The following is a 20,336-nucleotide window of genomic DNA, read 5'->3' as shown; positions in this document are numbered from 1 at the left end:
GTCAGTTCTACTGTCAAAAGGAGCAACGGGGGATGTACAGACATCAAAGGTGGCATAGCGCTTTTTCATTTGTTAAATTTTTTGCAATTGCAGCTTAGAATTTAGCTTTAGAACCTTCAAGAATGGCATGAATGACACATATGCTATATACTGGCCTTAAGAAAAAAGAATAAAACAGGGGCAGAGCTTGCCTTCATAGTAAAAGAATCTGAATATGGCAAAAATAATGCAAACACATCAGATTTGAAAGTATGCACACTGATATTACAACAAAAAGTCAGATATAATGCAATAATAACGAACCATAAGGACCATGTGCTAGCTAGTTTAAGAGAACTTGCATCTACCATACTGTATTTCCCTCCAAAGTGACAGAGTTGTACTTGTCCTTGCTTCTATAGCTAACTATGAAATTTAAGCCATTTTTTATTAAATATGTGTCGGCCACACATCAATTGTGGGCCTAGGCCATGTAGATGTTCTTTAGCCCTCTAAATAAATACAGTTTATTATATGCTGTGCCATCATCTTTCAGAATTTAAAATATATGCAGATAGCAGTGTGCTGGTATCAGTGGGGTGCTGCTGCATGCTGGGTTTCTGGAGTTTCCTCTCCAGAGCAGTTGGATATTATTGGTTTCCTCTTTTCACAAGGCTGAAGTTAGCTTCTTCAACAGCTTTTTGTGTCAATTTTCCATTCTGCCTTAAATTGAGCTGCTGTAGCATTTAAGGTGGAACAGAAAATTTGGATAAGAAGCTGGTGAATAAGATCCTTTGAAAAAGTATTGTTTATTTCTGGCTTTTGTTTCTGTTCCTATACACCATTTCCACTCTGATCTTTAAGAATATAAGATAGGCAAGGTGTTTGGGTGCAAAGAAGTACAGTGTAAAGACTGACTGTAGTTGTGTGTCCTACGTTTGTGCTCACAGCAGCTGGTAAGACACCTGTCTACAATAGAGCCAGCTACTGTGTTTTTCCCATGTTCTTATCCTCTTGTTTGCTGGCTAACCTTAGAGTAAGATTCAGATTGAAGAGATTTTTTAAAGTTACAGCTTTTATATGTGTTTAATATTATTGAAAAACAACCACATCAGTATTAGTCACAGATTGCCGCTTAGTGAGTAAATGGCAGTGGGAAAAGTCCCTATGGATCATAACTCTGTGCATTAGCTTTTTTTTCTTGAACTTTATGTAAAGTAGCTCCTAATGTCCATTATTTTTTTCTTAACTGAGCAGATTAACAAATTAGCCTAATCACCACACACACACAAACGTTTAGGGTTGCCACCAGTTCCGTTATAATAGCCTACGTAATCATTCCTCATTTAATGATAAAATGAGCTGTCCCTTACTGAATCAATACAAGACGAGTCTTTGTGCACACAGCTGTTGAATAGTGTCTCTCACTCAGCCTACTTGCACATTCAGTTGACAGAGTTTCGCTGCTTCTTACAACCACAACCTCATACATGTACGATTAAACAATGTTTAATTAAAATGATTGCTAAGGACAAATTTAGTAATCTCTGGATATTGGTAGGGACAGGTAAAGAGTTTTACCAGTTAAGGTCTAAAAGGTATCAATCTTTATATTTACACAAACTTAAGTTATTCAGCCTTGAATAATTAGACTTAGATTTTTTGTTAATTTGTGTCTGTTGAAAGTTGATGGGGCAGATCTGGGGCAGGAAGTTGATCTGCTCTGTGCAAGTTCACCAAAAAGCTATGTAATTTATTTATTTATTTATTTTTTTACATATGCTGCGATTTTAAATAATTATTGCAAACTGACATTTTAGGGGGGAAGCCGGCCCCAGTAAAGGATTGGCACCACATCCATAAATCCTTAGAGATGCCCCTGGTTCAACCTTACACCTGCATTAAAGTTAAATGTTCTCTTGAGATTAGGAAATGAGTTTTGCATTTGATTGCTGCTTGAAAATGATGATTTCATGGGTCACCTATATGTCCAGTGGAAGAATAAGGAGACATAAACATTTTAGATTGCACTCCACCAACTTTAAAATGCTAATTAAAGGAAAATAGGCAAGGGCAATTAATAAGTAAAATTGTATTAATACAACAATATAGTATAATACAATTATATAATACAATCGCATTAATATATTCTTGAGGGGGGCTGTCTAGTCATGGGTGTGTTATTTATCCGTAACAGCCACTAAATTTCTTTGTTAGAAAAATTACGATTTTTTCTCCAATAAAAAAACAATATATTAACACACGTATATAGATGTACACAATGCTTCCCCAAGTGGCTCTGACATTGCACAAGCAATATTTCACAAGGAAATATAGGCTACTTGTTGCATGTCTTGGTTTGGGAATTAAATGTTTTCTCCATGCAAGCACACACACACACACACAAGTCATTTGCATACAAACGTGTGGATGCTGCCGCATGCTCTACTTGCTTTACTTTGTGTAATTGTTATATAATTCTGTGTAACTGTGGGTCAATTTTCATCCCACTCCAATAATTAACTGCGATTACCACTTTCTTTTCCGGAGGTAATTATATGGCACAAAATTCAATTGGTGCCAGCATGCTAATGTTCTCTAAAGTCTGGAGCTACCGATGCTTTTATACTGCCCATTCATCATTGTGGCAAATATTCTTCTGTCGAGCTGGTGCTATTGTGAGACTCATTACTAGCAAACACAAGCACAAAAAAGAAGCCGGTCCCCCTGGACTGCACAGCAAACAGGGAGGATTTGGATTGGGTTTAATTGAGAAATCTTATGGGGGTTTTAAAAATAAGTAAATAAATAAACAAACAAACAAAAAAGAACTCTTTGGTAGCAAATGCACTAATCCTGAAACAATGCAGAAAGCAGGTGTCATAGTGAACGGCACTTTGCCTTGGTCACTTGTTACTTGCTGGCATTGTTTTTTAAATGTCGTTTTCTTATTGCAATACCTGGTGGGATCGATGCTGATATGCGAGAGTATTGTGTTGTTGCCTGTTGCTGACATTTTGAGTGGATACTGTGGCTATATTCCCCAAACAGCATGCAGCCTGTCAGCTTCTGATGTCAGTTCCACCCAGTCCCCACCAAAGCTTTGCCATACTCCCCGAGACCCAGACGATTTGGGATGGGGAAAAAAAATAGAGCAGAGGCAAGTTAAATTGTCCATGAAGAGTTCAATTCTTGAATTAAATTGAAATAAGCAGAGCCCCCTGATAGATTCCATGTGAATGCCTGAAGAGGCTCTTTTGTGAATTCCTATAATGCCCAGACCGTTTCCGAACTCAATTTGAAAGGTAATGTGTGTGTGCGGCGGCTGGGAAAAAGAGGTTGCATGAAAGGAGATAGTCTGACCACTTTCTCAAATTGGTCCTTTTATGCTCCATGTGCTAAAGAGATGGTTAGTCTGTGTGTGTGTGTGTGTGTGTGTGTGTGTGTGTGTGTGTGTGTGTGTGTGAAATTGTGGGAGTGTGTATGTGCGAGAGAGCGTTGTGTTTTTCATCTGTATTCACATTTGGCTTCACAAACATGGCGCCTTGCCGCTCTTGCACAGTTGAGTGTGCAGCTGAATCCCTGCAATGATTTTCAGCAAATGGAACTTAGGTCAACTTTTATATTTCGTGCCTTGGCAAAAGAAATTCCACACAAGACTTCTCTGAAAGAAAGGTAGATGCACTGCAGGGTGGACATGCAAAGGCTAAGGCCTGACCTCACTTTGTTCTCAGCAAAAGCTGTCTGGCACAAATTGCTTCTATTTGTTTCCCTGTTTTTTCCTGTGTCTATGGAAAGTAAACAATGCTGAATTGTAATGAAGAATGCAGGAAAAAGCAAGCAGGATGCAACCAAACAGGCTGCAGTGACACTGCTGAGAACAAGTGCACTGCCATAGGGGGCATCGGCCCAAAAATTGCTTCTGTCGAATGCACTTCTGCAGTTTTATTGCTTTCAGTAATTGCTTACTCTTTCAAGGAACTGGCTCTCGCTTGTCCTATTTCCTCAGTAAAATACCTTTGCAGGGAAGAGCAAAGAGCATCAACTCTCTGGTCTGGATCACATTCACAAGACAAGTGGTGATTCGGTAGGATCTTACTGTACACATTATATTCATTTTGTATGTTCTAAGTATAGCTTTCATGCGTTTATTCTTTCATTCATTCACTTACTCACTGTGACTATAACATATAACATATTAACATTGACATTTTTCAACTGTTCAAACTATTCTGTCTGTCTGTTTGTCTATTTACTATTACTTGACAACTTGAAAGTTTTTGAGGCACTTTTGTAGTGATTTAGACATGCAGCCTGCTTTATGCTATATAATAATAATAAGCTCATGTTGCCTTTTAGCTACATTTTGAACCATTTTGTACAGTTCATGTTTGATTGTGACTGTTCACCCTTACAAGAAGTCTTATTCAATTCAACTCAATTTTGTTTCTTTAGGAATGGCAGTGGTTCTATATAGAAACATGACAACCTAAACAACCATTTGAGTGTTTAAAGGGGCTTTAAAATGTCAAGCTGTATTTATCTTGGCGTAGTTGATTAATGAGAGTTTAGCACATTAAATTGACATACTGTGAACATCAATCATTGTTGTGTTCTCCTTCAAAAGAAAATCCATCCTAACCTAAAAAGGGCTGGAAATGGTCCAATTCTAAATTCAGATGTTTTATAACACTTCCCAAATTTACATAAAACCACTCTCCAGTTTCTAAAACACCATATTTAAGTTGAATATGGTGTTTTAGAGTTGAATATGCAATTGAATATGGTGTTTTAGAAGCTGGAGAGCAGACTGTGGCTTTTCCTGTGCAAATGCCTGTTGGAGCAAACAGGGAGCCACACTAGACTAAAAGCTAATGCTAGCTGACACTAACTTTTACCATCTTCTCTCCCCATCATCCACTCCCTCAAAAACTAATTGGACTACCTCAGTTGACTACCAAACTGGAGCTAAGCACACATCAGAAAAAGGAAAGAATCTGATTATTTATTTATTTATTTTTTACCAGTAAAACTTGTGAATGGGGACAAGGCAAAGAGCTAAACTGGTAACAATCTCTTTAGCTTGCTAACAGCACAGCATGCGTTTTTTTGTGTGTTAGTATGGGAAAATGTTTTTAATTGAACTGCCATTTTAAAATGACAGAATTGGGACAAGTTATCAGTTGCTTGGTTATAGCTCCAAACAAATATGTTTAAAGAATAATGTGCTCTTTGCATGCAGCTCAAAGAAACTGGAAGTTATTTTTCCCTATGTAGAAATGTGGTGGTATAGTTTTGACAGTACAGAAAAATACAGATGCTTAATTTGATAAATACAATTCACTACATATATCCTCTCTTTTTTTGGTGGGCAAATCTAGTCAACTCTGCCAAAAAGGAGCCCCTGAAATGAGCTTTGCATAGTGGAATTTTCGATGGAGCATTATTACATTCTCACATTTTACACATTCTAGCTTGCTTGCATTACTATCATACATGTTTAGTTCACTGACCAAACAACTATAACATACAACACGTTTCTGCTGAGCAACGTCTGCAATAATTTCAGCACACAAACTTAATACTTTTAGTTAAAAAAAATGAATGAATGAATAGCTTCAGGAATAAAATTTTTAACTTACATCTATTTATAAAGTGGATTTAGGATAAATCTGTGGTGGGGAAATTCTCACCCAATAGACAGCCACAATCAGCATTTTGGCTCAACTGTGTGTGCAGTGCATTGTGAGCATACTTGCCTCCCAAGCACAGGAAGGGCCTTTTATTACTACCCTTCCTTATGCTTAAACAGATGCATCCAGTCCTCCAATGACCCATCAAGATGGAAGGTAGATGTAAGAGGGGGATGAAGATGGATAATGAGGATATTTTATGAAGGAAGCTTATGTTGCAGCTCTGGACAAGATGCTGCACTTCTACAAGATGTGTTCAAAATACTGTGAAAAATAAACACCTGCAAGTCATTAAATAAATGATGAAATAATCAACAATATTTAATAATAATTATCAAATAATCCTAAAGATGTTGTCTATGTTGTCTGCACTTTAAGCAAGAACGATTTTATAGAGCTTTTACTTGTGATAGCAGTCAACCTGTTTTTGGTGCTATATAGAAGGATTTTACATACAACAGAGGTGAAGACCATCTTTTTGTGGAAAGTGTTTATGAAATGTGCTAATTCACACAAGTGTTATATCACATCACTTATAAATGTGTTCTTTCAATTCAGCATTTTAATATAATGTGCCTGATTTGCTACAAAACATGTCCTGCTTAAGAGCTGGAATTTCAGAGTGAGTGCAGACACAGGTGATCTCATTTTACCAAAAAGGGTTAATGACATGTATGTTACTAATATGTGCCCTTCTACACTACACTACTGTCCAAATGTTTGTGGACACTCTTCTAGTGAATGCATTTAGCTACTTTAGGTTGCACTCATTGCTGACACAGATGTGCAAATATCCTAATGCCAGGTAAGGGCTAAAGGTGTATAAAGCCTGCCCTCAGTGAGCTTTGAAGCAGTGGAACTGTGTTCTCTGGAATAATGGAGAGCTATTCAGTTCTTTTGGGATACGTTAGGTAGTTGGAAGTGGAGTGGTGATTATTCAACATCCTGACCTTACAAACACTTTTCAGAAACATTTAATGGGTTAATTAATAAGTTGTGGACATATGGAACACAACTGAGGAATGTAGCATGAAGAATACTACATTAATCAATAAATAAAGCACCACCAACATTTTGCCATCAATATTAATAAAATAAGGACGAAGGTGTGCAATGTTGCAAAGATGAAAGAATGCAGTCTTGATGAGGGAATTAACATATGGATCAAAAGTAAGGGTGGAATCAAACAGAACACCAAAATTTTTAATAACTTGAGCTGCCCAGATAGGTATGCCATCAGTGTCAATTAGGAGTTTACTATCTGTGTTTGAAGGCGTACTAATACAACATCTATCTTTACTGCATTCAATTTAAGTTTGCAGCAGTTCGTATGCAGACAATGCTTTAGCTCAAGGAAACATAGCAGCTGGTCAGTTAGTCTAGCATCCGTCTAGCAGCCACGTCGGGTTTCAAATGGATTTCTCACAAAGCTCCTTAAAGTTCCCAATCTGATTTGTAGTGAGCTTTTGTCTCTTTTTTTAAATTAATAGATATCGAAGGGGCTGGGGTTAGCTTTTAGCCAAGCATTGGATTTCTGCTCGCTTCCTCTGCATTAGTCTTATTACTCTTTAAGTTAATTTAACCCTTCTGTGAATGCTGGCACTGTAAACGCTAGTGTATTTTTGAGCATAGAATGAGTCCAGCAATTTCTGGAATCTGGGTTTTGGAATTCTTATGTTTTACAGTCCTGTTTTGGTTATGCCGGCTTTTCTTTTAATTGAAAACAGTGTTCCAGGTTCACAATATGTCCATTCCATATACCATGTATGTAATTTTAATTATTAATGATTCTATTAATTACTAATAATTATTAAACTATGCCCAGATTAAAACATTTTTACATTACATTTAATGTGACACTTTTCATTAAAGCACAATACATCTTTCTGGAGGCTTCTTTGCAACTTGTCTCTTAGCTCCTCCATCACAATCTCCTGTGCGGCTCATTAAATTAGCTAACTAGTTTAGTTAGTTTAACAAAAAAACACAACCTAGATGACAGCTGACTAAACTGGTACAAAGTCTTGTTATCCTGGCTGTTCAAATCTGCAATATATATATAAAACAAATATAAAAAATATTTAAAAAAATATATATATATAAAAAAAAAACTAAAACTAAGAGTTCAGTTAATTCACTGAGCCTTGGATCTCAAAGGCTGTTCCTGAAGGACTGACAACTGTGCCCACAGTACTGCATAGCTTCCACTGAGTCTCATACCTCATACCTGTTTAAATCGACACAGTCCTGACTTTGGCTGTAGCTGGATTTCACACACTTTTTTTAATATTTGAAAGACTTTTTCATGTATAAGTTTGAGTCTGTTTCATTGAACTGATGGAAAAATGAATTGAACCAGCACTTCAGCACCGGTGTTTCTATGAACTTCACAGTTTCAGTGAATAAGTTCATGTTGTCTACTCAAAATAACTGTTCTGCTTGCAGTTAGGAAACAGACAGATCACTTCCCACACTGTTTACATTTTTTCTTAAATGAAAGTTCATGCTTTTATTTTTTGCCAAAAGGAATAACTCCCCAAAATTATTATTTTTTTTTACTCTGTTTTTAAAAACAAATAAAAAATGTAATTACAAGTTAACACATACAATGCATGGTAATGATAATCACAGCATGGGTATCTACTTCATGACTCACTAAGCTAGAAATGTTTGACAGAAGGCCAGTTTTATTGATCTTACATCTTGGCAGCCAACACTACCTCTGCTTGCAGGTCACATCCAACCTCCCATGGACTGAAATGTTGACTCTATACCCTCATATTTGAATCTTTGTTTTGTATCATCTGAATGTTTCGCTTTTGAATTGCCAGTAAGGTTTAATGTCCCTTGGTAACTAATGGCAGGCTTTGCCACCTCTTACTTTTGCTGTACTTTTGCCACCTTCTATGGTACAGAAGGTTGGCATTGTTTCTGTAAATACAGTATACATTTACACGCACACCCAAGTAAACACACCTCTGGAAGTAGATGGCTGTCGCATGGCATTGTGGAAGTTCCAGCCTTCTTAGATAAAGCTTAAAGAGATCTCAGTGGGAATAAAAATGTACAATTCTTAAACTGTGGTGGGGCAATTCTACCTATTTCTGGATTGTTTGTTTCCAGACAGCACAAATATTTGAACTGGATAGGTCAGAACAGCATCCCTTTAAGCCCAGCTAAATTCCCTCATTCTGAACTCAGTAGCAACTGTATTGCCTGAGGCAGCATTTCCAATGTCATTTGGAGTGAACACACATGGATTTAAGGAACCGACTGTTTAAAGCAGCATTATGCGATAATTGGTATTTCTTGCTCTTGGGCTCCCCCTACAGTCGTGAAGTGGAATTTGCGCTTACAAGATTTTCACAAATACTAGGGTTACGCAGCATGATGCAATTCTTGCAAGTGTTGCCCTGCCTGCTTGAGTTTGATTAGGAGTATGCAGAGACCAAAGTAATAACGAAAGTGATGCCATTCTACCATTTACATGTCAGTGAGTATCATAATGATTTGAATTGATATTTTAAGGTAAATGTTGTTTTTCCTTTTTTTTTTTCTTTAGTGGACGAGTTTATATTATACCATTTTAATGTACTGGAACTACAAACCTGCTCATAAACGGTGAACACCACAAATATATCCAGCTTGTAAAAAGCAGTACATTATTAATTAGAAAAAAGATCAGGGATGTTGCTTGAATGACCTTGGAGACTATTGGAACACTGTGAAAGGTTAGCCAGTCGAACAGTGTTAACAAAAAGGTTAAAAAAAAACGAGCAAAACTAAGTTTTCTATAACTTTAAATTTTGAAGGTCGATTTTGATTCAAAACTAATCTTTTTTTATTTCCCAGCCAAAGTGATGGTTTTGAATCTCTGCTGGATGATTCGCTTGAAATGAAATCTCACTAGAAAAGCCTGCATTCTGTACTCAATTAATTAAAGTCTAATCTATTCCAGTTAATAGTTAAGACCTATCACAAAGCTTTAGAGCATGAGGAGTTTTCTTTTCCAGTAGCTGAAAATAAACACTTTCATAGTTGTGTGTAGCCTAGCCAAGTAAAAACACTGCAGCTTCTTCTGAATGACTCCAGTGTCTGGTCTTTCATTTTAGCTGCAGGCTACTTCATTGAAATGTGATGTGAACCTCGCAGCACTTTGCTTTCTCCTGCTGCCTGGCTTAAACGGAGATGACTAAATTTGTGCTTGATTGATCTTCTGAGGTCATTGGTTGAAGAGAGGTTTAAGTTAGAAATTGGGTTTTAGGAGCTGAATTTGAAACTCCAGTTTTTGATGTGTTGATTGTTTGGTTTTTGAGTGATTCTCAGTATGAAAATGTTACATCCAAGTGGAAAGTCATTTGAATTACAAGCTGTAAATGCAGATTCAAAAAGCTGGTCACATTGTGAGCCTTGTTGAGCCTTCAGCCAGATATATTAAATGGCCATTTTCAAATAGTTGTGGATGTAGTGAAGAAAACACATGTAGCACTACGCTGCGTGCTACTTAGATAATGGCACTCTGTTTTTTCTGTGAATTGCTGTAGTGCCTTAATGGTACCTTTTCAAAAAAGCCTGACTTGAGAGCATGACGCAGACATAGAAAGCACACTTCCAACAGGCTGCATCAAGAAACTGTAACTCATGTTGTATTTTTAGTGGCATTGCAGTAGAGTGGATTAGACCAGTGCACCACGAAGTTACTTACATACCAGCTAATAACAGATCCAAGGCATTTCATAAAGTTGATGTTTATAACTAAACAAGCTCAAAAGATACCACTGGGATAAGGAATAAAACCAGAAGTAGTTACATTCATAATACATGACATGATACATTCAGAATATGCTGTTGTTTAGTAGCAGCAGAGGAATAAAAGCTCAATGGTGTGAATGCTTGCTTTAGTGTGTTCGTTTAGATGGGGATGGGGTTATTAACTTGCATGCAAAGCTACCATTTTGTAGATACAAGGCTTTGTTCAGACAGCGAAGATTGATTTAGTTGATTGATTATGTGTTGATTGAGTGTTTCCTGCTTGAGGAGCATCTTTTCCCACACTGTCTACCTATACTGTGTATAGTGTGTCTTTCTACAATGATTTAATGCTGGATGGTGTGGTATTTGGACCTGAAGAGGGAAAATTGTTTAATTTAAGGGATAACAGAAGTATTGTACATGAATGAATGCAGTACAAATGAATGGTACGAGTGGTGGTCTGGATAATAATTAAAACAATTCTCACATTGCTGCTATGAACATTAGTGTAAATATATTATAGGCTAGCAATTTAGAAAACGTCTGATGTTCACATTTGAACATTATTCAGCTCATTACTTGATATTTTGTTTGTATGAATTTTTGTATATGCACTTTTTATATTGTCCTAAACCTTAATTGCAGCATAGTTTATTATTTACTGTGTAACCATTGGCTTTTCAGCCAAGTATACATCACAGGTTATGGCTTCACATCACATCCACATTCTCCATACCCATGCACATGGGAATGATGGCAGATTATAATAAAAACAGCTTAGATTAGATATAAATATATATAGTTGCTGTAACGTAAAACTTGCATCTTTATTTTTGCCTGCTGTTTCTGACTTTTTAAAATAGAAACCAATACAAATGCTTCCAAATGACAAATAAAATCTGTTTACATTGACTTCCACTGGATGTTAAGAAGAGTTTCATTCTCCTGTACAGTTACTATTTTGGAGATACAAGGTTTTTTGCATGACAAATATTTGCAAAAATACAAATAAATGAAAAATAATTAGTAAATATTACCTGGAAGTAATCAAAAATCAAAGTCACATAGCCTTAACAAGTACACTCTATGTGGATATAAGTATTGGGACACCTGCTCAATTATGGTTTATTCCAAAATCAAGCATGAAAATTTTTTCCTGCTGTTGTGGGTGTAACTGTCTCTACTGTCTAGGAAAGACTTTGTACTAGATTTTGGAGCATTACTGTGAGAATGTGATTGCATTCAAAGCGTTAGTGAGGTCAGGATGTTGGATGACCACCACATCATCCCTAACTCACCACAAATATATTGGATGAAGCACCATTATTCCAGAGTTCCAATGCTCCACAGCTCAATGCTGGGGGACGTTATACCCCTCTAATTGATGCCTTGCATTAGGCTTGGTGCCAACAGGTTAATGTATTATGTGCTCCAGAGGGTCCTATTGTATTGGCAATAATTATCTACTAGGGCTGGTCAAGCTGTGTGTGTGTGTGTGCGTGTGTGCGTGTGTGTGTGTGTGTGTGTGTGTGTGTGTGTGTTTGTGCACTTGCATTAGATAATGTGTGTGTGTGTTGCAATAGGTGCAACTTAAATAGCTGAATGCATTCATTAGAAGGGGTGTTCTTTTGGACAGTAGGGTAGTGTAGAAGGCTACATCAGCAACATGCATGCAAGTGTAAATGTGACATAATAAGCAGGCTAGACTATAGTACACAGATTGCTGAGAAGTATTGAACTATGGCACAGTGGGGAGGGAAAATTCTAGTTGAAGTGAGAGGTGTCCACTGTGGTTGATGAGTGCCACAGTTCATGGGGAGAAAAGCTGTTAGCATGTCTAGTTGTACTGGCTTTGATAGCCCAGAGTCTTTTACCAGAGGGAAGTGGTGGGTGATGTCCAGGGCAAGAGAGGTCAGAAACAATCTTGCCAGCACACTTCATGACCCTGCTGTTGTAAATGTCCTGAAGTGTTGGCAGAGTACACCCGATGAAACTCGCTGCTGTACTAATTATGGGCTGGAGTCTGGCTTGTTCTTGTGAGCTGGACATTCCAAACCATATGATTTTAGATGATGTGAGGATGAACTTGATAATCGCTGTGTAGAGCTGGATCATCAGGTCTGGCAGCTGGCTGAATTTCTTAAGCTGCCTCAGGAGAAATATCCTTCTATGTAGGCTGTGTTCCACTCCCACTTCAGGTTTATGGATATGAAGGTGCTCAGGGATGCTAGTGACTCCACAGTGGAAATCACAGAGCCGTATGTGTTAAGGGGGTATAGAGGGGTGGGGTGAGAGCCTTGTACAATGAAAGTAAAATGTGTAGAGCAATGTCATGAGGTCTTTATGTAGAGTGTTGCTCATTTCAGAGTGAATGATCATATCATTATCATATCATGGGGCAGTGGTGATCGTCTTTAATGTCCCTTAATTCAGCCATGTTCTCTTCACTGGCTTCCTGTAGCTGCTTTCCGCATCAGATTCAAAACCCTGATGCTGGCCTACAAAGCCAAGCACTGACCAGCCCCTCCATACTTGATGGCAATGGTCAAAAGCCGATCCGCTCCTAGAGCCTTTCGAGCTTTAAGTACGGCTCGGCTCGACCCGCCATCTCTCAAAATCCGCGGAAGAAAAGCGTCCAGGCTCTTTTCTGTCCTGGCACCAAAGTGGTGGAATGAGCTTCCCCTGAGTCCCTCGCTGTCTTCAAACGCAGGCTGAACACCCACCTCTTCAGAGAATACTTGGACGAATAGCAGAGTACTATGATCACCTTATTGACGTTTAGTAATGTCTAAAGCTTAAAGGTATCTTTGAATTATTAGTCTATTCAAACTAGCTGAGGTTTTTCTTGGGTAAATAGCAAGCCACTTTAAATAGTAATTGTGGATTGTTTTACCTTTCATAGACAAGCCAGGAAACTACAAAAAAGAGTCAGTGTTTGTTTGTTTTTTTGTTTTTGATCCTGCACGCATTGTATTGATGTTTTCATTGGTTGAACAACATGCATTAGAGTTAGATCTGACATATTGGACATGTTTGTTTTTTTTATTTGATTATATTGCATGCAGAGCAAAGGACTGCACAATGACCGCAGATCTGGTTTGTTATTATTGCAGTGTGATTTGCTAATGACAAGTGGGAATTTGTTTCATTTTAATAGAACCTTTAAATGCTCAGAGAAGCAAGAAAGGTAGCTAGCTGAAAGTAGAGCAAACTCAAAAACAGCAGTTTCAGAAGAAAATTCCCTCGCTTTTCCCAATCTTTGCTGCATATGTTATGGTAGACACCTGAAAGACTGTTCTTGCTGTTGAGCTGACCTACTTTGCTTTACCTTTAAAAAAAGACAGTCCCAGGCGACCAACTCCAACGTTCCTACACGTAAATGCCTCCTTCTGACCCCATATATTTACATATGTAAAGGGGCATAGACATTAGCTTATGAATCTTAAGTTAAAGGAGGAATTATCTTAAGTAGAGTCTTTTTTACTGCTGTCTCTGGATGCAGACCTGTTGAAAGCTTCTCTTTTTGTGTTCAGGTTGTGCATCCGTTTTGCAGTCACTATAGGGACCCATGCTGTGTGAGAGAGATTTACTATGGTGTTTCTTAAAGTGTGTGTGCAAGTGCATGAACGCGTGTGTGGCGGGAAGGTAAAAAGCAAGCCCTCTCCTCACTTATCCACAGATTAAAGCATCTCTGCCCCATGGTGCTAGCTCTCAGGGAGAGCAGCATGTGGAATAAAATCTGCCGGCCTTCAAACCGAAAACCCACTACTCGCAGGCCCGAATGTTTTCCACAGGTACAGCGTCCCTTGGAATAAGCGCAGCGTGACTGGTTATGCATTTTTTTTTTTTTTGTTCCAAAGCACTGCAGGCAACGGCAAATCTAACAAAGTTATATCTCTCCCGCTCCACTCTTGCAGGGCCTGTCATTCTCCCTTCAGCCTTACTCAGCTTTCAAATACATTAATTTCAGCTTGTTTTTCAAAGCAGTTTCTGCCAGATTCGTCCAGATGGGAACCATAAAACAAGAGGCTGTTTTGCTATTTGTCATTTTATAATAGAGAATAATTACTATTAGCTGTAAATGTAAGCAGGACTGCATTTCCATACATATATTTCCTGCTGTTCGCCCATGTGTTATTTGCATGTGTATTTTGCATTGCTATAAAAAAGGCAATTGCATCAGATGTTTGCTACATATATGAATTCATTGTAAATATGCAAACCAGTTCAGTTTTTGTTTTTCTGTTTTTAGGCATCTCATGTACCTGTTTTGCGCAGGTGCATTTTGATTTCTGTTATTCATGCGGTCTTTTATGAAATCATAAATATTTCAGTTATCAGTCATCAGCTGAGAAGGCAAAGAGAGAAAGTGGTCACCTGGACAGCCTACAAAAATAAAAAAAATATTCATTATCTGAGTTATTTGGTTTATATCATCAAATCGTATTTACTATGTGCAGATTTGGGTTTTCCAGATGCAACTGCTCACATTTTTAGTGTTCTGAGGTTAGGCTCTGCCTTATTTATTCATTAACATTTGAATTTCTGCTTTTACTTTTTCCCCAATTCCTGGATATAATTTGAATGTGAAAATCTGTTTGCAGTCATAAATTGTGCCTGGAGGCCACTTGCTTTTGCCTGATGAGTGTTGATTTAAACCCATTTACAAGGAAAATATACAATATAAAAAGTTTTTAAATGAATCTATCAGCAGCTAAACACACAGCTTAATTAAAACAGATTTGTTTACTCAGAGGCCAGTCATTTAATAGAAGATCTGGTAAAAGTTTTGTTGCAGGATTAGGACCTAATTTTACCTGAGAGTTTTAATGCTACCTTTTGTTGTATTTGCTTGAAATATGTATTTATGTATTAATGTAAAGTTTTAAGTTCTTGTGCACATACATTTGGGTGGCCTACCAACACACTTTTGTGCTTTCCAAGTCTGAAATCTTTTGATTCAATTCACTGTTCAGATTTTGCTACAGGTTTACCAACCCGTCAAGTAGCTCAACTCACAACTTGGTGCATTCTTGACTTTTCTTGCAAGTGTAGAACTGATTAGCATTATATTAAAGCTAATAGACACAAATAAAAGAAAAGTAGAGAGAGAAAAAAGATGTGAACTCATGGCAAAGTAAACATTAGCTAGCTAGTGCAAACACAGACAAATTAGAATAAAATTAGAAGTTAAGTCTAGGAATTTGTGAAGGGAAGTTTAGTTCAGTTTTTGAGTCAAGTAGCCTCTTCCCTCTTCCCCAAAATGTCCTGTAGCATGTTTTACTCATTTCATCTGTGTTTTATCTGTACTGGAATGTATTTCAACTAACCTTTCCAACCCAGGTTATTATGCAATTAATGGTATACTAATTATTAACATTTTCATAAGATGGATTGTGAATCACAATGTACGACATTACCTAACTTGGATTCAATGTGCTGGAGAAGAGAAGGCAAATACTAACAGTTTCAGATCTGCAGAACAGGGATTTTACAGCGCTGAAATTGGAAATCACAGCTGTCACTAGCAACCTATTTGCAATGTGCAAGAGTAGTACCTCTCACGAGCAAGTACTGTGTGTTATGTCAGCTTACTAAAGCTCAAGAAGAGTCTACATAAACACAACTTAAAAAAAAAAATCCTCTATTAGACAGCTTGAAAAGAAAATTCCAGTCCTCAGCAACCTGTCACTGGTAAAGTGTGGAAATGTACCTTATCTGGAAAAAATACAGAATATTAGGTAATGAAGCTTGCTTGCCTGCATTATATAGCCTTATCAGCACAAAAACAGTGCTAAAAACTAGGAGACTTGAGTTAATGTATTTATACTTTATGTACAAAACCACTGAATGTTAAAAACAGGATTGTTTCAGGATTTGGTTTTGGTGGTGTATTCAGTCAAATAAAAACAGTGCTTCTTTTACTGCCCTGTGATTTATAATTCTGAGGAAAATGTCTAACCTAAACATTATGGGGAGTTTGTTTTTAGATCATCACTCACTGAAAGGATCTGTATTGGCCCAAAAATGACTCTTCAGTGGGAACTCCTTTGGTATCTTTATTGAGCCTTAATGTTGAATGTTGTTGTAGACTAATACAGCCTTCTTCATTAGTACTTCAGATGTTGCACCTGTCTGTTCATACTTACACAATGGACACCAGGTTTTACACTAGAAAGTTGTAGCCTGAAAAAATAAATTGTGATGGAACTGATTTTATTCCACTCAAATAAATACTTCAACTTAACAATAATATATAGCAATCAATATTCAAAATCAAAAATTATCAATAATAACAATCAACTTAACTATATCTAAGTAAACACCTAGAAATACATGGCTAAATGTATAAAATCATACAAATATGTTATAGTGACTATCATATTTATGATTATGGTTGTATGATTGAGATTGGGCTAACTGGTTGTTGGGTTATTGAATGGTACTAACCAAAACTGTTGTCAGAGCAAAACCTTTGGAAGGTGTTAAATGTGACCCAGATTAATTCCTAGGAAATTACTGGGAGGGCTCATTTAGAAACAGAAGGCAATAGTTTACTATACAGATTACAGACACTAAACCTACATTTGTATTTACACTTTTTTAGTTTCATTTTGTACACAACTAAGTAATTCCAGGAGCGACACAAATGCTCGTATGCATAGGTGCTTCTGTGAAACACAGCATAGCCAGTATAAAAAATACTGAGTGTGGGTGGTTACATACACAGAACACCACCTCCATAGCACCACCTACCTAATAATGTGTAGGTACCCTTGTGCCACCACAGCTCTCTAATCTAATCATTTGAGGCATGGACACCACTAAAAACCAGGCTAACATTAGGCCATTAGAATGACATTCTCAAGGTCCTGACCTCAGATAAACTAACATATATATGTATGTAATGTTTATATAATTTTGACTCTTTGTTTCAGAAAACCACACTCCCTCCAAAAAAAATTAAAAAAATAAATCTGTTAAAGATGTTACTAATTCTGCTCATAATTTGACAAGAAATCCTTAAAGAACAATATTGGAATTTATGTCCATGATGAGTATATGACATTTCCTACTGCATGTGTAAACTAGGTGCAAAAAACGACCATAGTTTGTATATAAAATAAATTCACTCAACCATAAAAATGAAAAAAGTTTTTATTGCTTCTTCTTTCACACATTTCATACAAGACTATTTTGGCAACATTCGGTAGACCTAGTTAACTCGGTTTGCCTAATCTTATCACAGACAGCAATAAAAACACTCTCCACCCCCCTGAAACATGCATACATAAATCAGGGCTACAGTTTGACTTTAACTCTCCACTGGCTTTGGGTGCACTCAGTCTGTCCTCTCCCTTATGCCAGCTAATTAGCATTAAGGAGTAAAAATAGCTGTCCTCGCCTGTCAATGAGCTTCCTGCACCCAGCACTGAATTGCAGTAGGCCCTATGAATAACTTTACTAATTTGATGTAAATCATAATACTTTGATACTACTGTATATACTATTGCAATATCCATTATTATCCAGTATTTCTGGGATTGGGATTGGATTTCTATTGGCTAATTATTGCAAGACTCGAACAATCATATAAGATTAGGTTTTTTCAAAGATGAATTGATTCATTTTGCTCACCTCAAAATGTTCTTTAAATATCAAGAACCAAAGTAATCAGTAAATCCATTCAGTTTGACAATGAGTTTTCTTTTTATATTTATTTTTTTAATAAAAATGTACTTGTGGACATTATTTTGACTTTATGTGTCTCATGGTTACAGCTTATTGCATTATGGCCTATTTTCACTTCTATATAAGGCTGCTATGATGCATTCATTTGATTCATTAAAGTGATGATTCCATTCTAATTGGGTGTGCTGGCTTATCAATTCCACCAGATGTTTGTTTAAGGTTTTTTTCATGTCTTTCAGGGAGTGTTTGGATAGCCGTTGCTCTATTTAAATTTGTGGCATGCATAGTGCATTTAATGAATAGAGGACTGTCTACAAACAGCCTGGTGAAAACAGCATTAAAATTGCTTTTCTGAATATTAGACACTAGAAAGAATACTCTGATTAGGGCTTGAAATTATGCTCTTTTTCCCTGTGCAAATTGGATGGCACAGGCTGTGATGCTTATGTGTCTCTGTTTAAAGCAGAAGCAAAGTGCACAGCATATTTACAAACAGAATAAGGTAGATGTATGATGTTGATTTAGACATGTTGGTAAAAGTCTAAATAGTGGATCCATTTAAATGTAACAGGATGAAATGAAATCTGATTCGATTGTTCATATTCATGTATGCTCATGAAACTGAATACATAGTCGATCGAGGACCACTTATGAAAGTGACTCAAATCTGACACAGCCATGAAATAATTAAGGCAAAAAAAATCTCATTTGAGTCACTTCAGCCTGGTAACGAAACAGAAATCTAGCTTAAAGCTAAAACTACTAAGATCACCTTATTGGCCTAAAGCAATTTTGGTCAGAAGCAATTTTGCAAGATCCAAAAAGGTATTTTTAAGTAGCGTGAATAATGACTAGCATGTCTAGTACAACAATTACCTCTTCACCATTTGACTTGGCTTTGAATCATTATCATCGTAATCATCATCATCATCATCATCATCATCACTGACAATCCCTCGTGGATGAGTAAAATTGCTTTAGGTCCATTCTACAGGTCTTGAGCCATTAGCATGGATTGCCAGTGTCAGAGTTAGAAAAATACCTCATTCCCCAGCTCTGCTTTGTCATTTATGCTTTTTGAACTTTGCAGGCTTTAGAAGATCTTGTTAATGTTGTTTCGCTCTATTAACAATGACTCTCCATGAAGCCATGTTTACTGCTAGGTCATCTCAGTTGTGGTAATTAATACAGTAGTTGCTTGTGGTCTAACCCGATGTACTGCTTAATTGGTCTGCTGGCTTCTCTTTGTCCTGCAAAGAATTGTGATTTGTGTTTTGGGCCATTGGAAATTTGGCATTTACAATAGTTGGCTAATCCATCTTAATAATGATGGTGATCATGGAGCTACACCCTGGATCCTTATATTGTCCTCTGAACATAATTATTTGTATGCATCTATGAATTTAGGCATTATAAGGTGCCTGGTATTGTTGGACCAAAATAACTAGGACAGAGTAGCAAAGATTACAGATCTATTCACTAATAATTTAGTCTTTACCAGAAGGTCATAATTTTTGAATAACCTTCTTTTTAACTTGGCAAAGGAAGCGCTGGTACTGCAAAAGTGGGGATGTTCATCATCCCAGCATTACATTCACATTTTCTAAGCATGAGTTAGCAATATAAAGTGCTGGTAGTGTTGAAGAGCAGACAGTCAATGGCTGATAAAGGGTTCAGTCCTTCATAAAGAATTGGAAGCCAGACTGTGAGAGCTTAAGAGAGCACCACTGACATGCTGATACTTGCTCCAGAAACTGTTCAAAGCTGTCTAGTTCTATGTTCCTTTTTCACCTCTAGATTGGATTACTGAAATGCAGTTATGTAATTATCTTCCAGTTATTCCAGAATGCAGCAACCATTAAACCAGTAGAATCAAAAAGTTTCTAGTTGACCCCGCTTTAGGTGAGCTCAGATATGGTTTTGGGCAATGAAAAGACTTCTGGCAGAGCCTCAAGAAGAATATTAACATATGTGACTAAAGATCTGTTTGACCCTTTTGCATATGCAATTACTAATGCAACCCAGACACACAGAACTTACATGATTTGAACAGAGAATGTAATCAAGCATCCAGTGAAATGTTATAACCTGGACCTTCATCTTAACCATATCCCACGGGTGTCCCATCCTATCTGCAAAGGGGTGGTGTGGCTGCAGGTTATTCTAAACAACAAGCAGCGCACCTGATTCCACTTGTTCAATCAATTAGCCAGTCAAACA

Source organism: Salminus brasiliensis, chromosome 2 (assembly GCF_030463535.1).
Source record: "Salminus brasiliensis chromosome 2, fSalBra1.hap2, whole genome shotgun sequence".
Taxonomy (NCBI): domain Eukaryota; kingdom Metazoa; phylum Chordata; class Actinopteri; order Characiformes; family Bryconidae; genus Salminus; species Salminus brasiliensis.
Note: the sequence above shows the minus strand (reverse complement) of the source record.